Source organism: Nasonia vitripennis, chromosome 5 (assembly GCF_009193385.2).
Source record: "Nasonia vitripennis strain AsymCx chromosome 5, Nvit_psr_1.1, whole genome shotgun sequence".
Classification (NCBI taxonomy): domain Eukaryota; kingdom Metazoa; phylum Arthropoda; class Insecta; order Hymenoptera; family Pteromalidae; genus Nasonia; species Nasonia vitripennis.
In genome coordinates this window covers 17,504,608-17,530,577 of record NC_045761.1, presented here as the reverse complement: position 1 = coordinate 17,530,577, position 25,970 = coordinate 17,504,608, and the positions used below count along the sequence as shown (strand labels likewise).

At 42.7% G+C, this 25,970-nt stretch overlaps 1 protein-coding gene and 1 long non-coding RNA gene across 3 annotated transcripts in view; one reads left to right on the top strand and one right to left on the bottom strand.

The window, feature by feature from the left end:
• The window catches only part of LOC100678098, a 134,886-nt gene that overhangs the window by 26,577 nt on the left and 82,339 nt on the right, over positions 1-25,970 (top strand). The gene's annotated exons all lie outside the window — the stretch shown is intronic.
• The window catches only part of LOC100678070, a 94,188-nt gene continuing 83,910 nt past the window's right edge, over positions 15,693-25,970 (bottom strand). Inside the window, exons 9-10 of one of the 2 annotated variants that reach the window (XR_004228027.1) lie at positions 19,825-19,884; positions 15,693-17,501 (exon numbers count right to left, since the gene is read on the bottom strand). This is a non-coding gene — a long non-coding RNA (uncharacterized LOC100678070). Of the gene's footprint in view, positions 19,885-25,970 lie in introns of both variants that reach the window. The other variant, XR_004228028.2, reaches the window with a different exon arrangement.

Here is a 25,970-nt window from a genome sequence, read left to right as displayed (position 1 = left end):
GCGTTAACTTTTGACGATCTCATGGCAGAAGGTTCGACACTTCGATAGTTGATTGAATTTAAGGGCCAATTAATGTTGATAACTGCGCTGATTGGCTGTACCCGCGATCGAGCTGACTTTTAATTCCACAGGAGTAGCATTTCAAAATAAAGCGGGAAAAAGCCGATTCGAATAGCACCACGGTCACCGCGAACAAAGGTCGGCATCTCGATGATAATCCTGTCATTACCGCGATCCATCTAAAAATCCATTAGAAGCGAAATCGACTATCCGTCTCAGGCCTGCCTCTCATCTCCATTGGATATTCCCCGAGCGATAATTCAGTCGCGATTCCCGTGCCGATAAGAGCATCAGCTCTTCAGAGAAGAAGCGAGGAAGAAGGAAAAAAACAAGAAGCTCGTCTCAGTGGTAAATTGGCACCGCAGCTCTGGAGCAACAAACTCAAAAGAGGCACTTTCTCGCCTCCTCGTGCAGCCGACGAGTAGCCAGATTTCCAAAGTGCCTTTCGAGTGCGCTTTATATACATGTATACGAGTACGCGACGAGTCGCGCTCTTTTGCCGCTTGCTCCAGGCATTAATCGTCTTAATTTCGCTTCTCCCTCTCGTGGATCGAGAAACTATACACAGCCCGACTGCGCGACAAGCTTTTGTGTATACGCTATTTACTTCGGGGACTCATTCCAGCGAGGGGATTTCCGCGGCGAAATACGAGCAAAGGCTTTCGTTTCTTTCGCTGCCGCTATACTACGGGGTAACTGTTTTACTATGTTCCCCCGCGACGATTTTCCCTCTTTGTTCGAGGTGAAGCTCTTGGATTAAAATTTATGTAATTATTTATATGATCTAAAAATAAAGCCTCGCTGAAAAATAGATCCCCTGCCGCTCCGTATTAATTTTCCAACCTGTTCGCCGAAAGACGCTTAGCGTAATGCACTCTTTTAAAAACATGACAGCCTCATGAAGGATTAAAGCCCGGAGCGGGAGAGAGAGAGAGCTTTTTCCATAATTTTTCTGCAATCAGTTTTGCGTCGAGAGTTCCGAGAAGCCTTTGAAATAAATAATGACTCGGAGCAGAAGAGTAGAAGGATGGAAGAGAAAAAACGCAGCTTTTCAGAGCGCGGAAAGTGACTATATACACGCCGGAGACAGAAACAGCTAGACAGAGAGAGAGAGAGAGAGAGAGAGAGAGAGAGAGAGAGAGAGAGAGAGAGAGAGAGAGAGAGAGAGGACGGCGGTTTCTAAAAGCGCTGGGCTTTTTTCTAGTGTGTAGCGCCGCATGGAAAACTTAAGACGGTGAGTAGTGCGGCACAACTGTGTACGTCCTCTTTTTTTCTCTCTCCGTCTTCTTCGAAAGAGAAAAGGCTATTAGACCCGCGAAAGCTCTTTTTCTCTCGCGGCGAATCTGGGAATTGTTTACTCTAGATATATCTTCATTCCTCTGTCTCTCTCTTTCTCTCTTGAGCAGCGTCTATAAATATAGATGAAAGCGTATATCGTGCATTATAATTTTCAATTTCCCGAGAGTAACTGCTTAAAGGATATCTAAACACGCCGAGCCAACAGGTAATAAAGCCGCTATTTGCATCTATTACCATTGGGGAAGTGCTTGGTGTGCAGCGGCAGCGGCGGTATAGCGAGCAAACAAATTTCCTAAGAAGGGAGCAGTACAGCCCTCCTGCATCGGATGCAAATTCATCCGAAAAGCAAATAAATATACGTATACCTGCACATATAAAAGTCTAAAATATATAGATGCTACATGGATAAGACTCGTTTGAAAACGTATAGGGATACACGTGCGCACGTGCAAACTCACAGCTCTGATTGTCGGCGTCGTCGACGACGACGAGGGCCTTAATTGCACTCGTGCGACAAATATTTGCATTGCGAGTGCGTTTGCACCGGCTACTGGGTAACGCTTGACGCGGCGGTGAAAACGCCTTTGCGAAGGACCGGTCTGCTCTTCGATCTCCAGAGTCCTGCGTATATACATGTGTACAGTGTGTCTCCGTGGACAAGAGATGGGCGCGGGTGTGTGTGTATGTGTGTGTGTGAAGTTGCGACGATGCGTTTATTGCTGAGGAAGGTTGGCTCGTTAAGGGGTTGCTGGAGGGAATCTGTGTTTCGAGATTTTCGGATGGCTGTACTAATTAATATGCATGCTGGCAATAACCGAATTCACTGAGACGACGACGACGAGCACTGCTGTTGTGGTTCTTGCTTTATTCACGCCACGTGACGATGATTTTAACTTTTAAAGCGTTTATCTCCTGGTAGAAAGCGATTTCAAACAAAAAGTGAAGTCAATATTATGATTTCAAGCGAAAAAGCGTTTTATCGTTGCAGGTCTTATACTCTAAATCTGAAATAGTGACAATATTCTAACTAGTGTGCATAGATACACTGTTTTACAGTTATAATGGCGCAACTGACGATTGAAATAGTTTAGAGAGATTTAGAGAATACCTCGGTTTGCACATCGAATTTATTTGTAAGAAGCCTTGATACATCGAGGTAAAAGAGTTTCGAAAATAACGCAAGTGAAGAAGGTCGCGCTTGGTGGGTCATGCCGACTGTATGGACGTTTCGCGCTCCAAAAATTCCGAACAACAACGGACAAACAAGACCAGAGGGAGAGAAAAAAGCAGCTAACAATGATCTCAAAACAGAGTAATGAATATACTTATCCAAAAATACATGTACTTGAAGGCTCTTCGAGATACAGAAGCAAAAAGCACTAAGCTACGTAGTCATGCATATTTCAAAAGTTTGAGAGGGGGGGGGGGGAACTTTCTCTCGCGCTACTTTTACTTTTCTGCGAGCAAGGAGCCGTCCCTTGCAACGCCTTATCTACACATACACGTACACGCAGATAGTCGGATATGGAGCCGATTCCGGTGGTCTACTTTTCGGATAAACAGTCGGCGAGTCAAAAGTAGAAGGGAAGAAGAAGAGAAAAGAAAAGCTCAATCGCGAGAACGAGAGAGTGAAAGAAAGAGGAAAAAACGCTACTTATACGTCCTCGGATGCTAAATCATTGTTGCGAGAATCATTTTGCATATCAAAGTGAAGGAGTTGTCGCAGGCAACTTGCATTCATGAGGTCGCCCCAAAAGCCAGCCTGGCTTTTAGGACGATGTGTCTGCTATAGTACGCTACAATACGCAGAAGCGGTAAACACACAGACAATCCGGATGGAGAGAGATGCAAGTTACGTCGTGCTACAGCTTTTTTTATTATCCAGCCAAGAGATTTAGATTACATTTAGATTTATATACTTTTATTGTTGTACATTATGCTGTACATATTTAAATATAGTAAATACAGATAAGATAAAATTGTTGTGTAAGAAGTGATAGTGTGAAGAGTAAATGGAATGAGGTGAAATGAGATGGATAGGTTTACGTCATGTTTGCGTGTTTTCCAATTTAAAGAAGTATGATTTAGCTGTTTATTTAAAGTGTGATATGGATAGTGTGTTGCGATGGTGAGATGGAAGGCTATTCCAGAGGTAGGAAGCACTGATGAAAAATGAGTTCTTCAGCGTCTCCGTCTTGAAGGACGGAATGTCCAGGGGGGTCACCTCACCCCTTACAGGCCTGAGCGCGACGTGGAAATCAAAATAGGCTAATAAGTAGGTAGGTACAGAGGTGTTTAACATTTTCCTTAGAAAACAGGCCATGAAGTATTTCCTACGTCCGGCGGCGGTAAGCCATTGCAACTCACGCCTATAAGGGGAGATGTGCTCGTCCCTCCTTACACCGTAGATATAACGGGTCCCCGTGTTGACAAGCCTCTGCAGCCTCAAGTCTAGTTCCTGTGTCAGGTCGCAGTAAGCCAGTGAACAGTAATCGATGATGGGAAATAGGAGTGCTTGCACCAAGTGTTGGCGCAACCTGAGGTTAGTGCTCTTCCAAAAAAATAGAGACGGTACATTAAAGAGTGAGCACGTTTACAAATTTGTGTAACGTGCTCTTTTCACGTAAGTTTGGAGTCTAGCACCAACCCCAGATTGCGCACCGATGATTCGTAGTCGACCCGGGCTCCCCCTATATTTATATAGGTGTTAGCAGTAGTAGGTAGAGCATTTATATAGTAGGGGGGACCCAGGACGATTGCCTTAGTCTTAAGGACATTAAGTTTAAGTCTATTTGATGCAGCCCAGCCCATTATCCTCTCGGCGTTAGCACTCATCCTGACAGAACAAGAATCAAGCTCCTCGAGGTGGCATTGACTATAGATCTGCAGGTCATCCGCGTAGATTAGATGGGACACATCTGAATCTAGGTAAAACTGACCCCTGTGGAACACCGGTGTTTAATGGTAGAAAAGTTGAGAGTTCATTGTTGTCACCAATGACGGCCTGTTCTCTTCCCGTGAGGTCAGATGCAAGCCAGCAGATAACCTGCTTGGAAAAGCCGAAAGAGGATAGCTTTCCAAATAGCCTGGCGTGACACACAGTATCAAACGCCTTGCTAAAATCAAATAGAAGTAGCAGAGTGACCTTCTTCCTGTCTATCCCAAGCCTGACATCATCAGTCAGCTTAATTAAGCCAGACTGCGTGCTGTGGCCAGTGCGAAAGCCAGTTTGGAAATTGTCAAGGTAAAGTCTTGTTTCAAGATATTCAGAGATTTGCTTGTGCACAAGCCACTCTAGCGCCTTGGGCAGGAAACAGAGTAGAGAGATCGGACGGTAGTCAGTTACAGCTGTTGGAGAGTTAACTTTGTTTAGTGCTCTTACGATCGATGATTTCCAGGCTGAAGGAAAGCGTACCTCGCTCAGAGACAGGTTGAAAATTTGACAAAGTAAAGGAGCGAGTATTCGCAGTGCTTTGGAGATTACAACCAGTGGAATGCCATCGCTTCCCCTGGCCTGGGTGTTAAAGTGTGATACTGCAGCAGACACATCCGACTCCGTGATAGCCCTGAAGATGAAGTGTTCAGGGAGGCCCAGACTCTCCAGGGTTCGCAGATACTCCTCAACAGATGGAGCTTAAGGGTCATTTGAGATGGAACTAAAGTGTTTATTGAGAGCATCTGAAGAGAACCGAGCAGGTGAAGGAGATTTAGAGGTAGTAATACCAAGATTTTCAAGCTCTTTCCAGATCTCTGCAACGTCGGTCAAGGTAGACAAGCGTGAATAGTAGTAATTCAGCCTGGCTTCCTCAACCTGTGTATGAGCATCGTCCCTTGCGATTCTATAGAAGTATAGATCCCAAGGTAAACGACTTCTGCGAAAGCGCCTGTAGAGTCTGTTCCTTTCAGTTAAAAGGTCACGAAGAGCCGCGGTGAACCACGGGTGACGTTTACGTTCAGGTGTCACAGTCTTTAATGGGGCGAGATGATTTATTGCGTTCGTGATGTGAGCGTTAAGAATGGTAATGCATTCGTCAAGTGATGGCGTGGTGAAGGATGACCAGTCACATGCGCTAAGGAAGTCCCTTAGCTTCTCAGCACAGATTCCTTTGTAGTTTCTGTAAGAGTATGTAGCAGGTACGTGGCGTGGAATCTGTACGTCGAGTGTGGCCGTGATAAGGTCATGTCCGTTGATGAAAGGAGTGTCTTTCTTCCAGTATGAGAGCAGGCGATCCTGCTCATCAATTAAGCATAGGTCAAGCCAGGTGTCAGAGTCCTGTCTGTGATGGGTTGCACCATATGGCACAGAAGTGAGGGAGTTCTCATCGATGAAGGCCCTGATGAAATTGGCGTCTTCAGATGAGGAAAACTGATCGGCATTAAAGTCACCCATGATGACCTTCGTAGAGTAGTTGTGCATAAGTGTTGTTAGTTGTTCAATGAAATTAGATCCCTGGATAAAGGGTTAGTGAGGAGGGCGATACACAACCCCCACGAAGATGGACGATACTCCCTTAGCTGTGATCTCACAAAAAAGATACTCCGGCTTACCCGGCAGATGACGAGATAACGCTAGTCGTCAATGAATGATGAATGTAGAGGACCACACCTCCATCGTTCCTTTCTGCCCCGTCTGTGCAAAGTGTAACCATCCAGTAAAGGGATGGATGATATCTTGTCACTTAGCCAGGTCTCAGTTACAGCTATTACGTGAAAGGGGAACAAGTGGACAAGAAGAGCCTGATCATCTCAATGTGACCCGTAAGGGAATTTGCATTGAAATGACAGACCCTTAGACCCTCGGGCAGAGATGCTTTAGAGGCAGATGTGGATAAGTTGGATGATTTAGATGGTGGTTTTGGTGGAAAGATATGTGTGCGTTTTAGTGTGTGGTATCCATGTTGGGGTTGGCTGTTGGCGGCGTACGGGCTAAAAAAGCCTCAAGATCAGCATCAGTGGAGATGATGGTGGCCCGTTCGCTGTCCTCGCCAGAACGGATATAGACTCTCCCGTCCCTCACGAAGGAGTGGCATCCCCTTCTCTTCTTTGCCTCTAACCTGGCCTTTATGCGCAGCTTGTGAATGTATGGAGGAAGCAGCTCGTTTATGTTGACAAGTCCCTGGTGGTTTGGGTGGAGAGCTCTCGCTTCCTCCAGTAGGGCAGCATCCAGTTCACTAGTGTGGAGTTTGCGTTTCCTGGCTTTGGCCACGATGATGGAGCGGGCCAGGCACTGGAAGAGAGAGTGCCAGCTAGAGGTGGCAATCCTTGCGCATTGATGTTGGTTGCGTCAAGTCCCCCCATGATCCTGACGGTTGCCACATCCCGCCTTAGGACCGTGGGATCCAGTGCAGCCAGGACGGTGAAAGCCAGGAGTTGCAGTGATGTTTCCTGGGTATAGGCCAGTCCAGAGATCACCACCACATTATTAGCCGAGCGCTCCTGCCTCCTCTTAACTTCAGCCAGCTCGCTGCGGAGGTTGTTGATCTCCTCAGAGGCAGGAGCAATGCTGATGTTCTGCTGCTCTGCGGGGCTCATTGACGACAGCTCTTGATATTGTGCCTGCAGCTCAGAGATGGAGGACTCAACATTGTTTAGTCGAGTCTTGAGTGCAGGCAAGTCATCAAGGGCTTTGAGGCGGCTTTCGAGAGGGCCAAACCTTTTCTCAATTCATGAGACCCTATCAGACACGGTGTTTTGCGCCTGAAGGGCCTCACTCTGGATCTTTTGAATTTCATCCAGCGCCGCGAAAATGTCCTTAAGGGACGTCTCTAAGGACGTCGCCTGTGTTCTCGCTGGCGATTGATTCCTAGAGCTAGCCAGAGATGCGGGTGCCGATTTGTTTTTCTTCGGCGCACCCGTTACAGGCGTGCCCTTGGCAGATGTATTTGCCGCTGCTGCTGCCGCTGCCGCTGATTTCGCCCTAGTCTGTGAGAGAGAGAGAGAGAGAGAGAGAGAGAGAGAGAGAGAGAGAGAGAGAGAGAGACTGGAGCTTGCAAGCGCGAAGTTATACGCTGGCTGTAACTGCAATTACTATTGGAGCGGAGAGAACTTCTGTAGCTTTTTTTACGTGCGGTGTTCCGAAGAAAGTGCGAGCGCAAGCGCGATGATTATTGTTGTCGGGCATGTAGGTACTTACAGGTGAATGTGCGATATGTGTTATCGTTATGCGGAATGTGAAATGTTGCTGCAGTCGAGTAGAGTTTTTAATTTCGTCTCGTTCTGGGGGAGCGCGCACTTCGGGTTTTGAGTAACTCCTTTTTCAGTCGATTGACCGAGAGCTTCTTGAAAAAGAAATTTTACGAAGACCACTTTACCGTTTGCGGATGAAACAAATATCCATAACGGTTTACTCAGGGCTGTGTCAACTTTGAAATTTTAATCTTTTTCAGAAACCACTCGAGAAATCCAGGTTCATTACGATCGTGGATTTCACGCTGGATTAAGCGGGAGACAGGCCGAGAGAAAGCGTTTGACCCTTCGGCGAACTTGTGAAACGGAGCTTCATCCATCTGCAGCCCTAAATCCGCTTTTACGTACCGTGGCGTTCAATTACAATTGGCTTTTAAGTTTGTTGGACGCGGTCGTTTTGAAGATAAATGAAATAGCTATAGCTCGACGCGCGCCATACTTGTATATTAAAGGAACTTGACGACTGCATCTCGACATGACTTTGTTTATCGCGCTGTGTATCTTTAATTCGTGGGTATTGTTGCATAAAGATGAGATATTGTGGCTTACGTAAAAATACACACACACGCATAAATATATTTACGTAATGCATATTAATATAGATATACATATAGACTGCGATCTCGCCGCGCATGATTATAATTTGAATTTTAACAAACGTTGCAATTTTAATTGATGCGACGGCTGATACTACTTGTGCTGCCACTGAAGCGTTTGTATGATTGTAAATGACAACAGCGGCAACGTTACGATATTCCATTATATGCGTATATTGATTTATTTAATTTAAAATTGAAATGACTGTTTCTTTTAATTATACTTGGTATCGATCGGAGCTAAATATAGAAAAAAAAAACTGTCACCAACCTATTTAGCATATCGCTATTTTTACATGCTGGCATTTTAGCTGAGGCCCACTTTTTTCGTACTAAAGATCCGTGGTTGCAACGCAGGTCTCTGACTTTCATATCCGCGAGTTCGAGTCCCGGCGTTTACTCTTTTTTTAACCTTTCGATTCGCTTCGTTGTATCGTATAATTTCTATTATACCAATTTAGCAATATCTACAACAACGTTCATACGGACTCTAAACTAGAGATAGTATTAAGTTCTGAGAGAACAATATCGCTTATAATATTGACGCTCGCTCGGCAACAATGTTTATATTCGCGCGAAATACATCGTATATATGGTATAGGCGCGTATGTAGAATGCGGAGGAGTAAATTACCGATGGAGGCAAACACAATTAGAGACTCAGCGCGCAAACATTATTACAATGACGACGGACTACCACGCGACAAGGCGTACGATGATTCGTAATTTATTCGCAGGTTGTTCAACTAATCGGCCGTGTGTTTGACGGACGCTGTATGCGCGAGCATTAATCATATTAATCGAATCCGTGATATCACAATACACCATAATATCTTCTCTTTCTTTGAAAAAGCGATGACCAAATTTTTTAAAGTCGTTAATTAAGCGATTTGATTGGTTAAGAATCAACTATCCAGTCCGAGTATAGCTACAACCTATCAACTCGAGACAATTGAGCGCACGAAGCTCGCATTGTATTTAGCTAGTTCATTGAATAATTTACGAAGTCATCGTTGTAGGAGATTCAATGTAACGCGCTACACTTTGTCTATATATTTAGCTGCCGCTAAAGTGCTGCACTTTTCTTTCTTCCTCTCTTTTTCTATTTTTTCTCGCTCTCGCAGCAACAGGAGCCGCGCGTCAAAATATCAGGCGGCATTTCTTTATAATTCTGTCCACATCGTTCGATGCAAGAACTTAGCCCCCCCCCCCCCCCCCCCACCGAATTTCTTTATAAATATGAATTATTAATTATACTGTATTATTCGATATTTTAACATCAAACAATTTTAACTTTGAATACTTCCCACTTATGTTAATTCAAGTTATCACTTCTGTCGGGTGTCCCAACGCAAACGTATCAAAAGCGGTTCTGTTTTAATGATATCCGAACAAAATGGTCCGTCATTTTACAAAGTTTATGCAATTATTCTTGAAAATCATAGTTCACAATAGTAGCCAAATGGTTGCTTGCTGTATTTTTAGATGAGCATTTGCACTTGTATGAAATTGTACCTACCTTTTTTCCGTATGTAATTTCACCTTGCTCAAAGTTGTATGGATATGTCATTCCAAACTCGGTTCGCACTTCAGAAGAAAAATTAATGTTTTTCACTAAAGATTCTTTAATGTGCAAAACACCAGCATGTATTATATCTCATGTAATTTATAATATCAACTAGCGCACCAAACGCGGCCTTATGGCCGCGGTGGCTTGCCGCCTTGCATCGCAAAGCGAAGCGATGCAAGGCGCTTGAAACGCTTCACGTTTTGCGTGTAAGACATGACCACTGACGCTCGTGCTGCACGCTTGCTTAGATATTGCCTGACGCCGAAATTGTTATTCAATTATAAGTTTCTAGGATTGTTGTTTATGTATAAGCGTTTTGAAAAAATGCATGTCACAGTACAAAGTTGTGTTTTGAAAATGCCTACAACTTTTACTTCTAACGTTTTTATGTAAAATGCATAGCCTCAAAGTTTTATGCTGAATACTGGTTTATTGATATAGAAAAATAGTATATTGTGTATCAAGGGCGTAAAGTGGACTTTTTTAGGTCGAGTGTGGAGTTTGCAGTACGAGTCAAGGCGAGTTAGCCCGAGGCGAAGGCGAGGGCGTTTACGAGCCGCAGACGAGTACTGCAACCACACGAGGCCAAAAAGCCCGCTTAGCCCTTGGTGCACACCATATTTTTTGTAACGCATGTACTGATTTTCGCGTTTTTAGATTTGCCAATGAATTGAGTAGTGGACGCAAAAGTCCTCTACGCCCGCTAACAGCAATAAAATGTAACGCGCCACAGGGCACCGACACTTTCATACTGGCATCAAAACGTCAACAATTAAGCCTGGGTGGACACCGGCACTTGTGTGCAGAATCAGGAAAGCTGAATAATGCTGATACAGCGCATACGCGTGCCATTAGGGCACACAATCGTGCCGAATGAGAACGGTCCCAGCGAAGCCGATGCAGCACAGACCCGGTACTGTTTTGGCACCAGTTCTTGCGCTACCTCATTCGCATCGCGCTCTCTCCGAAGCATGCGCGCGCATAGTGTCACAGAGGCATTTTTCCACTCGGTTCGGCGGGTAGCATCAGAGTTCTAGTTGTGGCTTATTATATATTTGTTATAATTTGTTCAAAGATGTATTAGTGATACACCTTTAAATAAAATTATGACAAATATAACAAGCTACAATCCCAAATAGTTACCAGAAAATAGCCTTTATTGCGCCCCGGGTAATTTATTACCTGGCCAAGAGAGCATTATTTTTCAGATATTACTGAACAGCTTAGCCCGAGACCTTGAAATAAAAAAAAAATTGTCGAAAATGGCCGTCCCTATCAAAAGATACGAGCATTTTGAAATAGGGTAAAAATCTTCAAAAATGACGCCGAAACGAGAATTTTCAGTTTTTTGTCGGATTTTCTCATTCTAGACGATTCTTACCATATCTTTAATTACTTGTAGTCGTCGTACTCTATTTTAAATTGCATATAAAAAACTTTTCTATGCCGGTTTCAAAAGCGGTTCTCCAACCACCGCTAGGTGCATCGATGCATTTTTTAGTGGTTCGTGGGAGAAGCAAGAAACAATCTAAGTCGTGGTGTCTCTGTGGTCGGGCGATTCGAACGTATTCGGAAGGAAATTGGTTTTCCCAAGGTGGAGACCAAAGAAAAAACAAAGAAGGACTGACTCTATCGATGCAGTGTCGGGCAATTTTCACAGGCATTGGCTATTCCTTTTCCTTGGCGCGAATGGAAAAATTCTTATTTCGTATTTCGACACTACATTCCTTCACCGAACTCAGCTCTATAACGTTAATGTATATTTTTAAGTATAACAAGAACCCGCGATTTTTCTTTGTTATTTGAGCTATCTTCTCGATCTCTCCCATCAAACAGAATTTTTTGCTACGCTCAAACTCGCGCTCCGTCATATATCTTCCCTAAAATTTATTCGGCAAGATTGAATCTCCCGAATAGAAGGATAAAAGTATATGGAATATAACTTTCTGACTTTGCGCTTTCGCTTGAGCTCTTTTCCCCGATCCATCCTTTTACCTTAAAAAAAGCAGCAATATCCTCAACAGCAGATAACAATTATATACACGACGACCCTCCTGAAAAAAAGCTCGACCATGTATCTTTCTAATTCGAATCGAGTTAAAAACTAACAATGGCACGATGGCCCTCGAGGCGGACCACTCGAGTCGCTCCGCATATTTTCAACGGCGCTGCACCGAAAAACGCGCGCGCCCTCGCGCATTGTACTCGGGCATTTGCTCTTTTCGTGCGCTCTAATGATCATTAAAGAACGTTGGAGGTATACTCGAGAGCTCTGCACTGACTCTTAAAAATTAAGCGGGAAATTCAAAATCTTTCAAACGAGCCAAGTAATTTCGAAAATTCGAGCGATAACTCGAGTGCGTGCGGCCACGAGAGACTCAAGAGTTAAATGTTAATTAACGCAAGCGAGTAAGGAGGTTGGTTTATGTAGAGGCTGCTGTACTGCTATAGCTGGAGTCGTATTGCAACCGAGAGTGTAATGACGGTTTGGTCGGCTGTGTAGGGAGAGAGAACACGAGCCTGCGTAGATCAATTTAGAAGCTTCCCGTACGTAGTTTGTATGCTGCGGTTCGAGGGGACGAGCTTCTCCGAAGTGTGAAATTAAAAGAAAGCAGTGACCGACAAATGGTCTGACAGATAGGAGCTAATGATGTTGTTTTTTCTACGGACGTACGTCAAAGGCCGAGAGGAGCAATTTCGACGAGTGTATTTATTTCTTTATTTTTCTGGAATGTGGCGTTAAACGGTAAATTAACTTATCTGAAATTTCCACGTTTAATGACAGTCTCATTCTCGAAATTTCAGCGCGATAACAATAACAACTATACTACGGCAGTCGATAAACAATATATATATATATATATATATATATAAAGCGCGTGTTTCGAATTCAATACACTATCCGAATTTTGCGCGAAGAATGATCCGCGTGTGTCCATTCCAATCCAGTTGCGCGCGTCTGTAGCTACGTCACGCGTCTATCGCTGTCAATTATAGAAGGAATTAACACCTCGAGGCTGAAAAAAAGAGAACAGCTGAGAGAGAGAGAGGGAGAGAGAGAGAGAGAGAGAGAGAGAGAGTGAGAGAGAGAGAGTTACGCGAGGATTCCCGCACCTCGCGACGTATCGATCGGCTATTATCAATAGTTTCATTTTCAATCCTATTTTAGTTTGAATTAAATACCTATATGGAGCTTGCGGATAAGTGAGCGAAATCAAATTTCCCAATTAACCGGGGCAATAACACAGGAGTCTCGTATGCCGAAAACGGAATAACCATTTAGCGTCGACTCGGTTCCATTGCTTATTCAGAGTTTCACTCGCGCGCCCAGGTGCACCAGGCCGCGTCCCTACTCGACGAGCAATCGAACAGCGGTGGCGCATATAGAGCGACGACACGTTTTTCCCCGTTGGGAGGCAAACATCCATCCGAGTATATGGAAAAGGGCCATGGATCGAAGCTTGATGGATCTCCATCTCCTCGAGAGCAGCGTTACGCATCTCTCTATCTTCCCTTCGCACACACACGCACGCAAACAGTCACATACACCTACGCGCGCGAAGTCCCGAGCAAATAGATGCACTATTGACATTGCCAGGTCGTACACCCCGTGGGAGTGAATAGCTCGAACTGTAAGAGGAAGACAGAGGTAGAGTTGAGAGGTTTGCCTCATAATCTGCCCCACCGCTGCGTGTAGTGGTCTGCTTTCTTTTTTACGGTTCGCCGGAGGATGCGAGTTTGACTTTCCGCGGGGATGCGCTTCCGCTATAGGATCGTTCGTTTATTTTTTTTTCTGGAACGAGGGTGGCTCGGTTTGAAGGTATATTATTTTAAGAAAAAGTGCCCTTACATCAGTGCCCTCTGTTGCGATTTGTAACTCAAGTGTGTACAGCGGCGAGAAGAGCTGTTCGACTTCCCTAACTTTCGTGTGCATAGTTAAGAGATACGCTGCGGGTCAGGGGTTACATAAGTAACCTCTCCAACTCGGAAACTTGATACCGTTTGAGGATCCGCTTCCCGTAATAATAATAATCCGTAATAATTTTCCCGTGCCTTATATCTGTAGCCAACGCCTCAATATACAGCGCAACGTACAGATAATGTACTCGAACGAAGTCTCTCTGCAACTTTGACTTTCCGAGCGTTGAAGTTAGGATATCAAACTGAAGAAAATCAGCCCCTCGAAACTATGGGAGGAACACCCGAAATTCCATTCGGGAAAGAGAGCGAGCACCCGGGAGAGCCGTCAATTAAATTTCGCACGCTGATCCGCCTATACCGCTTAATTTCGTTCGCTATATCCACTACAGAGCGTTATACAGCACACAATTCACACGCATCCGACCGAAATCAATCAACCTCGATACACACAACGAGGAAAGAAGGATCCCCCCTCGTATATTTCAGTATTTTTTTCCATCCGAGAGAGAGAGAGAGAGAGAGAGAGAGAGAGAGAGAGAGAGAGAGAGAGAGAGAGACTTGACAACTTATTTATTTCCGGCAAGGCCGTGAAAGACCGTATGCCAGGGTGCAAAATTACATACAATGTGTTAACAATTTTTGTATTTTAACGCAAATAATCGCTATTATGAAGCCGTATAAGTACGATATATTACAAAATTACATAATTTGATTTCGAGTATTGAACTATTAAACTAGTAAACTAGGCGCAATACAGCAATATATTTAAGGGAGAAAAACGCAGAAACAAGGAAAAATCTAAATTAAATCACTTAATATTAGTTTGTAGTCTAAGAGATGAATAATGCTCGCATATTATTAGTTTAGCAAATGTGCAAACAACGCTTCTTTGAACAAGTTGATGGTCGGTTTGAAGCGAATGCTACAAGTGATAGCGTCCTAGAGTTTCATCGCCTGAATGCTAAAGCTCTTGCTGTAGGTCGTGGTAGTGGCTAGAGGGCTGTCGAAGGCCGATGCTGGGTCCTTTTAGAGCGACGGAAATCGTCGCTCAGTGACGGAAAAAAGGGGGGTTAAATAAGGCGGACGAGTTGTTGCCAGAATTTGGTATGTAAGCACGGCCATAAAATAAATTCTGTGTTTGCGAGGAGGGAGCCATCCTAGTTTTTTGGTGTAAGGGACTACATTTGCATCGCGCGACAATCGATAAACAAAGCGAACCAAGGTGTTGAACAGGCGATTTAGCTTGAGATCGAGATAGTCAGTTAGGTCACAAAAAACATTACAACTCTGGTAGCAGCGTTCCCGAGAAAGTACCAGAAAGCTACCAAGATTTTTCAAATTTAGCAGGTTTCCAGAGTAGAATCTAGATGAAAACCCCGATAAATCAGACATAATTTCTGGAAGAAATCTCGGTAGAATTTGTTCTCCACTATGATTTGTTCATATAACCTTACTTTTCACACCAATGATCCTTCTCTGCATTGACATTGTTTGAAAATATTCATAAATTGATGAATATATGTTCCCTATAAATTCATCTACAATGTGTTTTGAAGGGGAAACATGATTTTTAAGGTGCACATTAATAGTAAAACATAACTCTACACTTGCATGCTCTCATACATGACAGTATTTACATACAGCATTGTGTACCGACTGACTTGGTATTATTCAAGTACAATTACTGTGTAAAAAGTTGTCATCGATGCACTCAAAGTCACCAATGATGAGATTTGCACAGGTATTTCAATCTCATCAGTATGCGAGCGCAGTCACTGTCAACCACCAAATCTTTCATAATTATGCTAAATCCATGATATTGAAGTTTGATGTCTGTTCTTTTGCATTAAGACTTGTTAAATTATTCGGAAATAGCCTGCCATCTCAGTTTTACTTAACAGTCTTGGTTCGGCTTTGCACCCTGAACCCTATGACTTCGGCGTTAAAAAATGCAGATAGCTCTGTACATGAGAGTCGAATTCATTCTAGATGATACGAATTCAACTTTCATGTTGTATGGGACAAGACTACATCAAGGTTCAAAAATAAATTGTGAAATCATTGTTGATCAGATATTATGACTTTATTGAAATCTCCTAACGATCAGGTCCTGGTGTGACCTCTCATAAGTTGTCGCCGAGAACTGACGCTCTACTCATTAAACGCCGCCGAAAAGTCGGGCCCGCTAAAACAAAGATGCTTTCCCGAGGACTACACTGAGAGACTTTTAATAGGTAGAATATATTATTAATAAAGAATAAATACGGTGCACTTGCTATTATCCCTAGTAGCCCTCGGTTACGTCCGGAACAATTCTCCCCCTCGTACAAAATCTCCGTAATTTTGTACCATACATCATACTGCATACTAAAATCAAATATGTGCTGCCAGTACAATTGAACACTAGCGCGGATTCAAAAGTACATAATCCCTGGCATTCGCCCATTGCCTCCAGGAAAACCATGTAAACTTGAAGAAGGGAAATGGCATCGAACACACGTACAAAATAAAATATAAAGAACACACATACATGCATACGCCCACACATACGTCCCAAATATTCATACTTCGTAATCGCTTACTTTTAACAATCTAATTAACTTATGCGCAGGTCTGCTACACTCGCCACTATCAGTTCGGACTTTCGTGATCCAAATTACATTATGTGTATCGTTCATCGAACACTTTCTGCCTAATCAAAATAGCCACGCTTTTCGCATTCGCATTCAAATAACATCTAGCATTTTCCTTATTTGTCAGTTCATCTCTATCAATCACGATATAAAACTGCGATAATTTAATAAAATTCTACGCTTCTACGCGTTACCAAATTAGAGTACCTCAATGACGCTCCCCCTGCTCAGACTCATCGGCCTCGACATTCGAACTACCTTAGCGCAGAGCGACTCTTAACCAAGGTACTACAACAGTCTCAGGACGACTTCAAATCGTCCTGAACCCAAGAGGCGCTACAGCCGTGGAATCGCACTGCCAAATTCCACGCACTGCAAGAGCTTCTTCGCACATCAAAAACGTCACCGGTACACAGATTTCATATCCCTAGTGCCAATATCACATATTAGTTACTCTCATGCAGCTCATCCCTGTGAGTGTTTGCGCGGCCTGACCTATTGCTCACAGAATTCACGATGACTATCACGAAAATTTCTTAATGTCCACAATTTACAAAACAAAAAATTACCCAACTCAGCACAGAGGCCACGCCAATTTGCCTGGGCCCTAGCCAATCAGCGAAGCAACTGTCAGAATTAAAGCAATTTAGAGTCGTGTGAAATTATAAACATTTATTTCCTTAAAACCACATCATTTTCTTTTATCTTACTAAATCATTCAAAATCAATTTTAAACGTGCTAAAGAAATCAAATTATATTCAGTTCAACTATATCGCAGCGCCTCAAAAGCCTACTTCGTAAAAAGTTTTCGCATTCAAATTTCTATTATTTTCGTCGCAGCGCCTCAAAAGCCTACTGCGATCAATCAACAAATATTTTCGTTTTCCGTCTCGAAATCCTACTTCGCACAATAAACTGTGCGTATCTATATTAAATTATTATCTAAGAATTCTTAACAAAACCGATTCAAATGCGAATACGAAAGCATAACTGCGTAAATAGAAATCTTCGCATATACATTCTTATCATTTCAAATCGCCGCTCTGGATGAGCCGCTTCTCTGCTGCTTGCTTTCCGCTCCGGGTTGTGATGATGATCGTTCCTAGCAGTGCTAAGTAATGCACTTTTCTTCAAACAGCGATGCTGTAACTGTTGTACCCAGTAACCTCATCGTTCTCGCAGACATCAGGTTCGAATATTAGTGACTCCGTGAAAAATAGCCGCTACAAATTCGTCCTAGAAAAATTCAATAGGCAGTATATTTGCAATTTTAACTCTCAATAGATATGAAATAAAAACAACGCATTGAATTTCCATGCCAAAAATATTTGAAGTCTTTCTTTGCATTCTCTATTCCAAAAATAAACGATAACCGCGCGCATTACGCAAATCTCAACAAAACTTGACACCTTAATACAATAATTTCAAATACTTCCGAATTCTGCTTATAACTCGAATAACTGCCACGAAAAATTTACGCTTATATTTATAACTCTAAATTAATAAAATATACAAAGTTACCTTTATCTCTTAACAAAATTCAAACTACTTAGAACATATTTACATAAGATATTCTGTCGCGAACCGATTTTTCATATACTTCTACATTTAATTGCATAAACAAATTTCATAATCTGAGTATAACAATTACTATCTTCATTTAAAACTTTACATTCAAAATACATTTACAAAATTTTACTCTCGATTCTATTACGCCTCCCGTCTAGTGGAAAAACATTTCAACCTCGGAAAAATCGAAGGATTCAAGTTTCTTTTCTAAAATACAAAGAGGCCCTATAGTCCAACTCATAAAAACTCCGAGCCTGGCGCGCACGTGGGCTCTTCACTGAAAAAAAAACTCAGCCATTTTAACTGAAATCGCACCAGTAATCCGTCATTGTACGAAGACTCGCCAAAATTAACTCTGTTATCGGCTTTACGTTGCGCAAGAGAAAATCCACTATGAGGTAGTCATGCCCACAAATGAAGGGCGCTGTTGATTTTTCGAAGTTAACGACTAAATCTTTGTTATTTACTAAGATAAGATCGAGCCATGTATCTGAGAGATTAATATGATGTAAAGCTCCGCTGGGGACAAAATAAAGCGAGTGTTCTTCAATGAGGGCTGTAAGATGTGTGCCATAATAGTTATTCGGGTCGATAAGATTTGCATTTAAGTCTCCTGGAATTATTAAATTAGTGTACAACGGCATAAATCGCATCAGTGCGATGAAGAACTCCGACAAGACATGAGCCTATGGTCTCCTATAGACCGTGGAAAAAAGAAAGCGCTCATCGTTCTCCACTACTAATTCGATGATCAAGTACTCTGTCTGGTCAATACTAGTAATTTTTGACCTCTGGAGGACCTTGAAATTAATGCCATTTCGTACATAACATGCTACGCCACCACCCTGTACATATGTGCGTTTGCTTTGTTTCTTACTAAGAACGCCGCGATCGTTGCGAATAAGCTGGTAATTAGAGAGATGGACTGAGGCATCTGCATGGTCAGGAGTGAGCCAGGTTTCAGATATTGAAAGAATGTCAACACTTTTGCTTACTAGGAAATCATTTATTTTATCCAAATGGTCGCGGAGCGAGTTGACATTTATATGAGCAACTCCTAAGAAAGAATTTTCGGATTTTCTCTCAGAATATTTGGCTCATCGTGGCGTCAAATCATTTTGTCGAGGTCTGATTTGGTGACAATCGGAATAACTTTCAAATTATCGGTTTTACGAACAAGCACCGTATTCTTACTAATCCAGACGTGTTTATAGTTGCACTCATTTGCGCGCTCTCTGGCTTAATTGCGAAGGTCATTAATTATCGGCGAAACCATTTCAAAGAGTCCAATCGGAGCTGGATCTGGCGAGTTTCTGAGAAGAATTCACCACTGCGCTTTGTCATTACATCATGACATGTTGTTCTCTTGATTCGTTAAGTGCTATAGCTGCGATTGGTTTTTTTGTCATTTTTTTTTGCATCGGCGTGATGATGTTTGATAGAGAATAAATTTCCATGCGTTCCGAAAATTTTGAATAGTGGCTTGGAATCAACTTCATTTGCATGACTTATCACATGCCTCATAATTATAATTGTAAAGGGAGCATGAGTCCCTGACCCAACATAACCTCAAATATAAATATTTCTTTATACATGTTAATCACGAGGAGGAGGCGTGAAATACAACTGATCACTATGCGTTACTTTCTTTATGGTTGATTAACAAGAAACTGCCAAGACGGAAAAGGTGAATATAGTATCGAATATAGTATATTTCGATACACGTGCGCAAAAGTTGATTCTTCCCGAGTGGGAGGTTTGTCGGCCGAGCGAAGCGAGTGCACAATCAACTTTTCGCATGTGTATCATAGGTTATTTTTTGATCCAGGAGGCGGGAAGTATGATTGAACGCACACGGAGCGTGCGTAAAAGTGCATTTTACCCAAACTGTATTGAAACGTGCAGGTTATCTTTCTTTACAATTCATGAATCGAAGATACGTAACCTATTGTCGAGGTACATACAAAATTCTCACAAAAAATCTCTTTACTTTCTAAATAGAGGTCTCTACACAGTCCAGCTGGATGTAAGTCGGTACAGATCGGCTTGTCTGAAACGATAAAACACGTAACTTTAGTGCTAGGAATGCGACAAAAAACTACTAGACAACTAAAATATAACACTGCCACTTCCTATGTTACCTAGAAATATGTAACCTAGATGATTCTGATTTTTAAACCGTTTTCGTTCATATTTTCAAGGCTCATGCGAATTTTTTAATTGAGCAGGTCAAATTTTACTTATAGCCAGTTACGCAGAAACTACTATCTCTAGCACATTGTATTTCTGGTTTCTAGCATATTTTTATATGGAGAAAGTGATAAATGTTTTGGCTTTTTAGTCAAGGTTTTAGGTAATTAGAATTTTGACTTTTAATAGTTGTGAGAGACTGTTACAATGCCGCTTCCCTAAGCGGGTCTTGGGCGTTGTCGGCCAGATCGGACGGGTGGGTGCCTATCACCACTACACAGCGCGTCCTTAGGTTGCGGATAGAGGAACAGCCCCTGAGAAAGAGGTTAGCTGCGAATAAATTGAATAAGCAGAAGCAGCCGCGGACAGCCGATAGGAACAGGCGTGGGTGTGATGAGCCCATACTGTCGAACGCATTCATCTAGAAACACTACGCAAGCACCACAACAAAAAAAAACACTTCACATTATCTCTCATCTCTCAATCTATCTCTTTCATCACACATTACAAAAATGGGCAAAAATCCTGCTGCCGAGGAGGATGCGGGAGCGATGACAACTGCCCCGAAAGGGGATGTGTAGAATGATTAGTCACCTGGTCTTACGCGGTAACGATGCCAGCGAAGGCGCGCTGCCTTGCAGGGGGGCGTTAGGATGCGAGAATGAAACCGTAGTGTGTCTGACGACGAGTTGACACTGTCCTCGTCAAAGTCGGAAAACTCTCATACTTAGTTCTAGAGAGTTATGGGGGTTATCACCTCTAGAACGGTAGACTCACCTGCGATGGGGATCCAAAGCGCGCGGGTTTAACATACTATCATGTCTCAAAAAAATCAAATCCGAACCAAAAGGGACATAAGGGTCGGAGCTTGGAATGTTCGCAGTCTATACAGAGCAGGCGCATTTAAAGAACTCGTAAAGGAAGCTGATAGGTACAATCTAGATTTGGTAGCAATACAAGAATCGCGGTGGGGGCGTCGAGCTCACTTTCAAAATCTATAAACTAGTATGTGCCATCTGGAAAAATGAAACAATACCCGAAAATTGGAAGGAATCTATCATTATACCGATTTTTAAAAAGGGGGATAAGACAGACTGCAATAACTATAGGGGTATCTAACTTTTAGCAACGTGCTACAAAGTTCTGTCAAACGTAATACAAGCTAGACTCACTCCATTCGCGGAAGATATAGTAGGAGATTATCAGTGCGGATTTCGGCGCAACAGATCGACGAGCGATCAAATGTTTACCGTAAGACAGTTGTTAGAGAAAAAGTGGGAATTTTGCGAAACCATACACCAACTATTTATAGATTTTAAAAAAGCGTACGACTCTATTAAGCGAAGCAAAATGTATCAAATTCTAGTACTTCTCGGTGTACCGAAAAAACTCGTGAGATTAATTCAAATATATCTGAACGGAAGCACGGGAAAAGTCCGAGTAGGCGGTAATGTACCAGAACCCTTCATGATACGCGATGGTTTAAAACAAGGGGATGGGCTCTCTACGATGCTGTTCAACTTAACGTTGAGTATGCCGTTAGAAAAATGCAGGTTAGCCAGCTGGGCGCAACGCTTAATGGAACAACGCAGATACTAGGCTACGCAGATGATTTGGATATACTGGGGAATTGTAGGGAAACGGTAGTAAGAAACGCGGAAATCCTCATAAAAGCGGTGGAATATACAGGGTTAGAAGTGAGTGAATCAAAAACAAAGTACATGATTGTGGATAAGCTAGGAATCTGCAGAGGGGAGAAAGATCTCAGAGTTGGGAATTTTACTTTTGAAAGGGTTAGCGAATTCAGGTATCTGGGTACGACCATAAATGATAGAAACGAGATTAATGTCGAAATAAATAAGAGACTCCATTCGGGTAATGCTTGCTTCTACGCCGTGAGTAATTTACTTAAGTCGAGGCTGTTGTCTAAAAACGTTAAAATAAGAATATACAGGACAATAATACTGCCGGTGGTTCTGTACGGGTGCGAAACGTGGGCTCTCACTAAGCAGGCGGACAACCGTTTTAGAGTATTTGAAAATAAAGTCTTGTGAAAAATATACGGGCCGAAGAAAGATGAGGAAACCGGGGAATGGAGGAGACTACACAATGATGAGTTACACAATCTGTACGCGTCACCAAATATTAACAGAATAATAAAATCGCGCAGATTGGGATGGGCAGGGCACGTAGCGAGAATGGGAGACGACCGTACGACAGCGTGTGTCATGAAGGGCAGGCCGATGGTAACGCGACCTCTAGATAGACCTAGACGTAGATGGGAGGACAACGTAAAAGCGGATCTAGTAGAAATAGGACGGGTGGGTGTCGATCGGAGAGGTGCATCTTGGGTGGGGTTGACACAAGATAGGGCAGCGTGGAAGGCTTGCGTAGATGAGGCGATAAACTTTCGAGTTCCAAATGCCACGTAAAAAAAAAAAATAGTTGTGAGAGATTTTGAGACCGATATCTGTTTTTTCATTTTTGCATTTATTCTCATTCAAAAACTAACAGGTCTAGAGAGCTCATATTTTGCATGCAGATTTCTTTTGTGATTGTGAAAAGATATTTAAAGTTGAATCAACGTTAAATGCAAAAATGGAGTAACAGGTATCGGTCTCAAAATCTCTCACAACTGTTAAAAGTCAAAATTCTAATTAATAATGCCTTGACAAAAAAGCTAAAATACTTATCACTTTTTTCATGTAAAAATACACTGGAAATCAGAAATACAATATGCTAGAGATGGTAGTTTCTGTGTAACTGTCTACAAGAAAAATTTGATACGCTAAATTAAAAAATTCATATGGGCCTCGATGTGAAAATATGAATGAAAACAGTTAAATCATAATCATGTAGGTTACATGTTTTCTAGGTAGCATAGTAAGTATCTGTGTAAAATTTCAGTTGTATAGCTTTTTTATAATGCAAATAAATGGCATTGTAACGATAGACAAACCCACTGACTCTCATACTGAACTTTTCTTCAAATTCACTATTCGAACCAATGATGACGATATTGAGCATTATTAATATATTTATTAAAAAATAGTTTTGAGGAATTTATTAACATGTTACATGCTTATAAAATATTAGCAGACGTTAGTGTGCCGCACAACACTTATAATAGATTTTCTACCAGTGTTATTAGACAGAGATAGAATCAAGAGCGATAAGAGAAGTTTTAAACAAATTTTGCTCGATACTTTTAGTATTGCAATACTTTATGAGCCCTACATATTTAACAACCGATGTCCCAGCACTGAGTCTTATATGTATTAATCACGATTTTTATTATTGTTTGTACCTTTTTCTCGTTGAGAAAAAACGAGTGGTCAGCGACGAAATTGATGGCTCTCGCGGCTGACGTAGATGCGCTTTTATTGCCGCTTTCTTTTGGATTGCACCGGCGAAGAGTGAGCTTAATAAATTACGCGCGAGCACTTTGTCCGGGCAATTAAAATCTCCCGACTCGCGCAAGCTTTTTTATCACGCTCCATCAAATCTCCGTCGCGCTTGCACGCACGCGGCTGCTGCATTTGGTGAATTAAAAAAGGAAATTGAAAGGAAATTGTATGCACCGGGGAAATAATGCTCCGGCCTAGAAGCCAGTGCACACGCGTGCTGGTAGCCGGGGGGGGGATTAGATTAGATTAGATTAATTAATTTTTATTATTGTACATTATGTTGTACATATATCAATATAAAGAAGTAAAATAAAAAGTATAAGGTATTCAGTGTGTGAGTTTGGTGTAGGCGTGTGTGAGTTTGGTGATAGCACGAGTGACGAGTGTGAAATGAAATGGTATGAGGTGAGATGAGATGAAAGTGGAAGTGTGGATGTTTGTGTGATGTTTAAGTTTTTTCCATATTGAAAAAGTAATTTTTCGCTAGTATTTTAAAGTTAGATATGGATTGTGTGTTACGTATTTGAGATGGCAGGCTATTCCAGAGGTAAGAGGCGCTGATGAAAAACGAGTTCCTTAGTGTCTCCGTTTTGAAGGGCGGAATGTCCAGTGGAGTCACCTCACCCCTCACAGGCCTGAGCGCGACGTGGAAATCAAAATAGGCAACTAGATAAGATGGTGTAGAGGTGTTGAAAATTTTCCTTAGAAAACAGGCCATAAAATATTTCCTACGTCCGGCGGTGGTGAGCCATTGCAGCTCACGCCTGTAAGGGGAGATGTGCTCGTCCCTCCTTACACCATAGATGTAGCGGATCCCCGTATTGACAAGTCTCTGTAGTTTTAGGTCAAGTTCTTGTGATAAGTCACAGTAAGCAAGTGAGCAGTAGTCAATGAGAGGGAAAAGGAGTGCCTGCACCAGATGTTTGCGCAGCCTGAGGCTGGTGCTCTTCCGAAAGAAATAGAGGCGATACATTAAAGAGTGAGCACGTTTACAAATTTGCGTAACGTGCTCTTTCCATGTGAGCTTGGAGTCTAGCACCAGCCCCAGATTACGCACAGATGATTCAAAATTGACCTGGGCTCCCCCTATATTTATATAGGTGTTAGCGGTATTAGGTAAAGCATTTATATAATAGGGGGAACCCAGGACAATAGCCTTGGTTTTAGTAACATTCAGTTTAAGCCTGTTCAAAGCAGCCCAGCTACTAATCCTCTCGGCGTTAGCACTCATCCTGACAGAGCAGGAGTCGAGCTCCTCGAGGTGGCATTGGCTGTAGATCTGCAGATCATCCGCATAGATGAGATGGGACATATCTGCATCAAGGCAATAGCCAATGTCATTGATGTACAACGAGAACAGCAGGGGTCCTAAGACAGACCCCTGTGGAACACCGGTGTTAAGTGGTAGAAATGCAGAGATTTCATTGTTGTCACCAATGACTGCTTGCTCTCTTCCCGATAGATATGATGCAAGCCAGCGGATAACCTGCTTAGAAAAGCCGAAAGAGGATAGCTTTCTGAGTAGCCTGACGTGACACACCGTATCAAACGCCTTGCTAAAGTCAAAAAGAAGTAGAAGGGTGACCTTCTTTCTGTCCATCCCAAGCCTGACATCGTCAGTCAGCTTAATTAAGCCGGACTGCGTGCTGTGGCCAGTGCGAAAACCAGTTTGGGGGAGAGAGAGAGAGAGAGAGAGAGAGAGAGAGAGAGAGAGAGAGAGAGAGAGAGAGAGAACTCTGAATTACTATACGAGTTAGAAAAACAAGAGTAGAGTGAGGGAAAAAATAAGCACTTTATTATCAGCGCCGGGTGTAATCCCATCCGAGAGCGACATCGATCAAGTGGAATAATAGAAACACACAAGAGTAGCTGGTCTATACTTATAGGTGTGCAGAGAGTTGTAAGGTACGACTGCCGGACTATTTCGTCTCTGTCAATCTTGCGGCGGTTTGAACTAAGCCGGCGATTTCCACCAACAGAAAGCCCGCCGAACTTACTGGCTCTCTAGACAACGGTTCTTCCGTTTATACGAAACTACACCGCTATCGACTCGTAGACGGAGGCCGCGTTTTTTCCGGCGCTCTTGGCTCGCGAGCTTCCAAAGCGATGTACTTAGTGGCTATATGTTGTGCTCCCCGATTGATTCCGACGCTTTTGCTCCGCTATTTCCATGCTCAGGAAATAAATGCCTCGCTATTCGCGCAATTAAAAGCCACCGGGCGGAAAAAAATTGCTGAGGCGTCGACGAATATTTACAAGTTGTTTATCGCGTTTCTGAGGGCGAAAAAAAGCGCCTCGAAATGGAAAACGCGAACATTGTTCCGGCAAAGTGGATGTAAAAATTTTCTGGTACACACGCACACACACACGCACAGGCGCTCGTATCGGCCACGATAAATTTTCGAAATTATTTTCCACGCACGCAGCCGCTGAATGGTCGGACAATGTTATCGAGCGAAATTTGCAGGCGAGAATTGCAGTTGCCCTCAGCTCTCGCGCGAAATTAGTCGCAATAATTTCCTTCACTCCCACTCTTTCG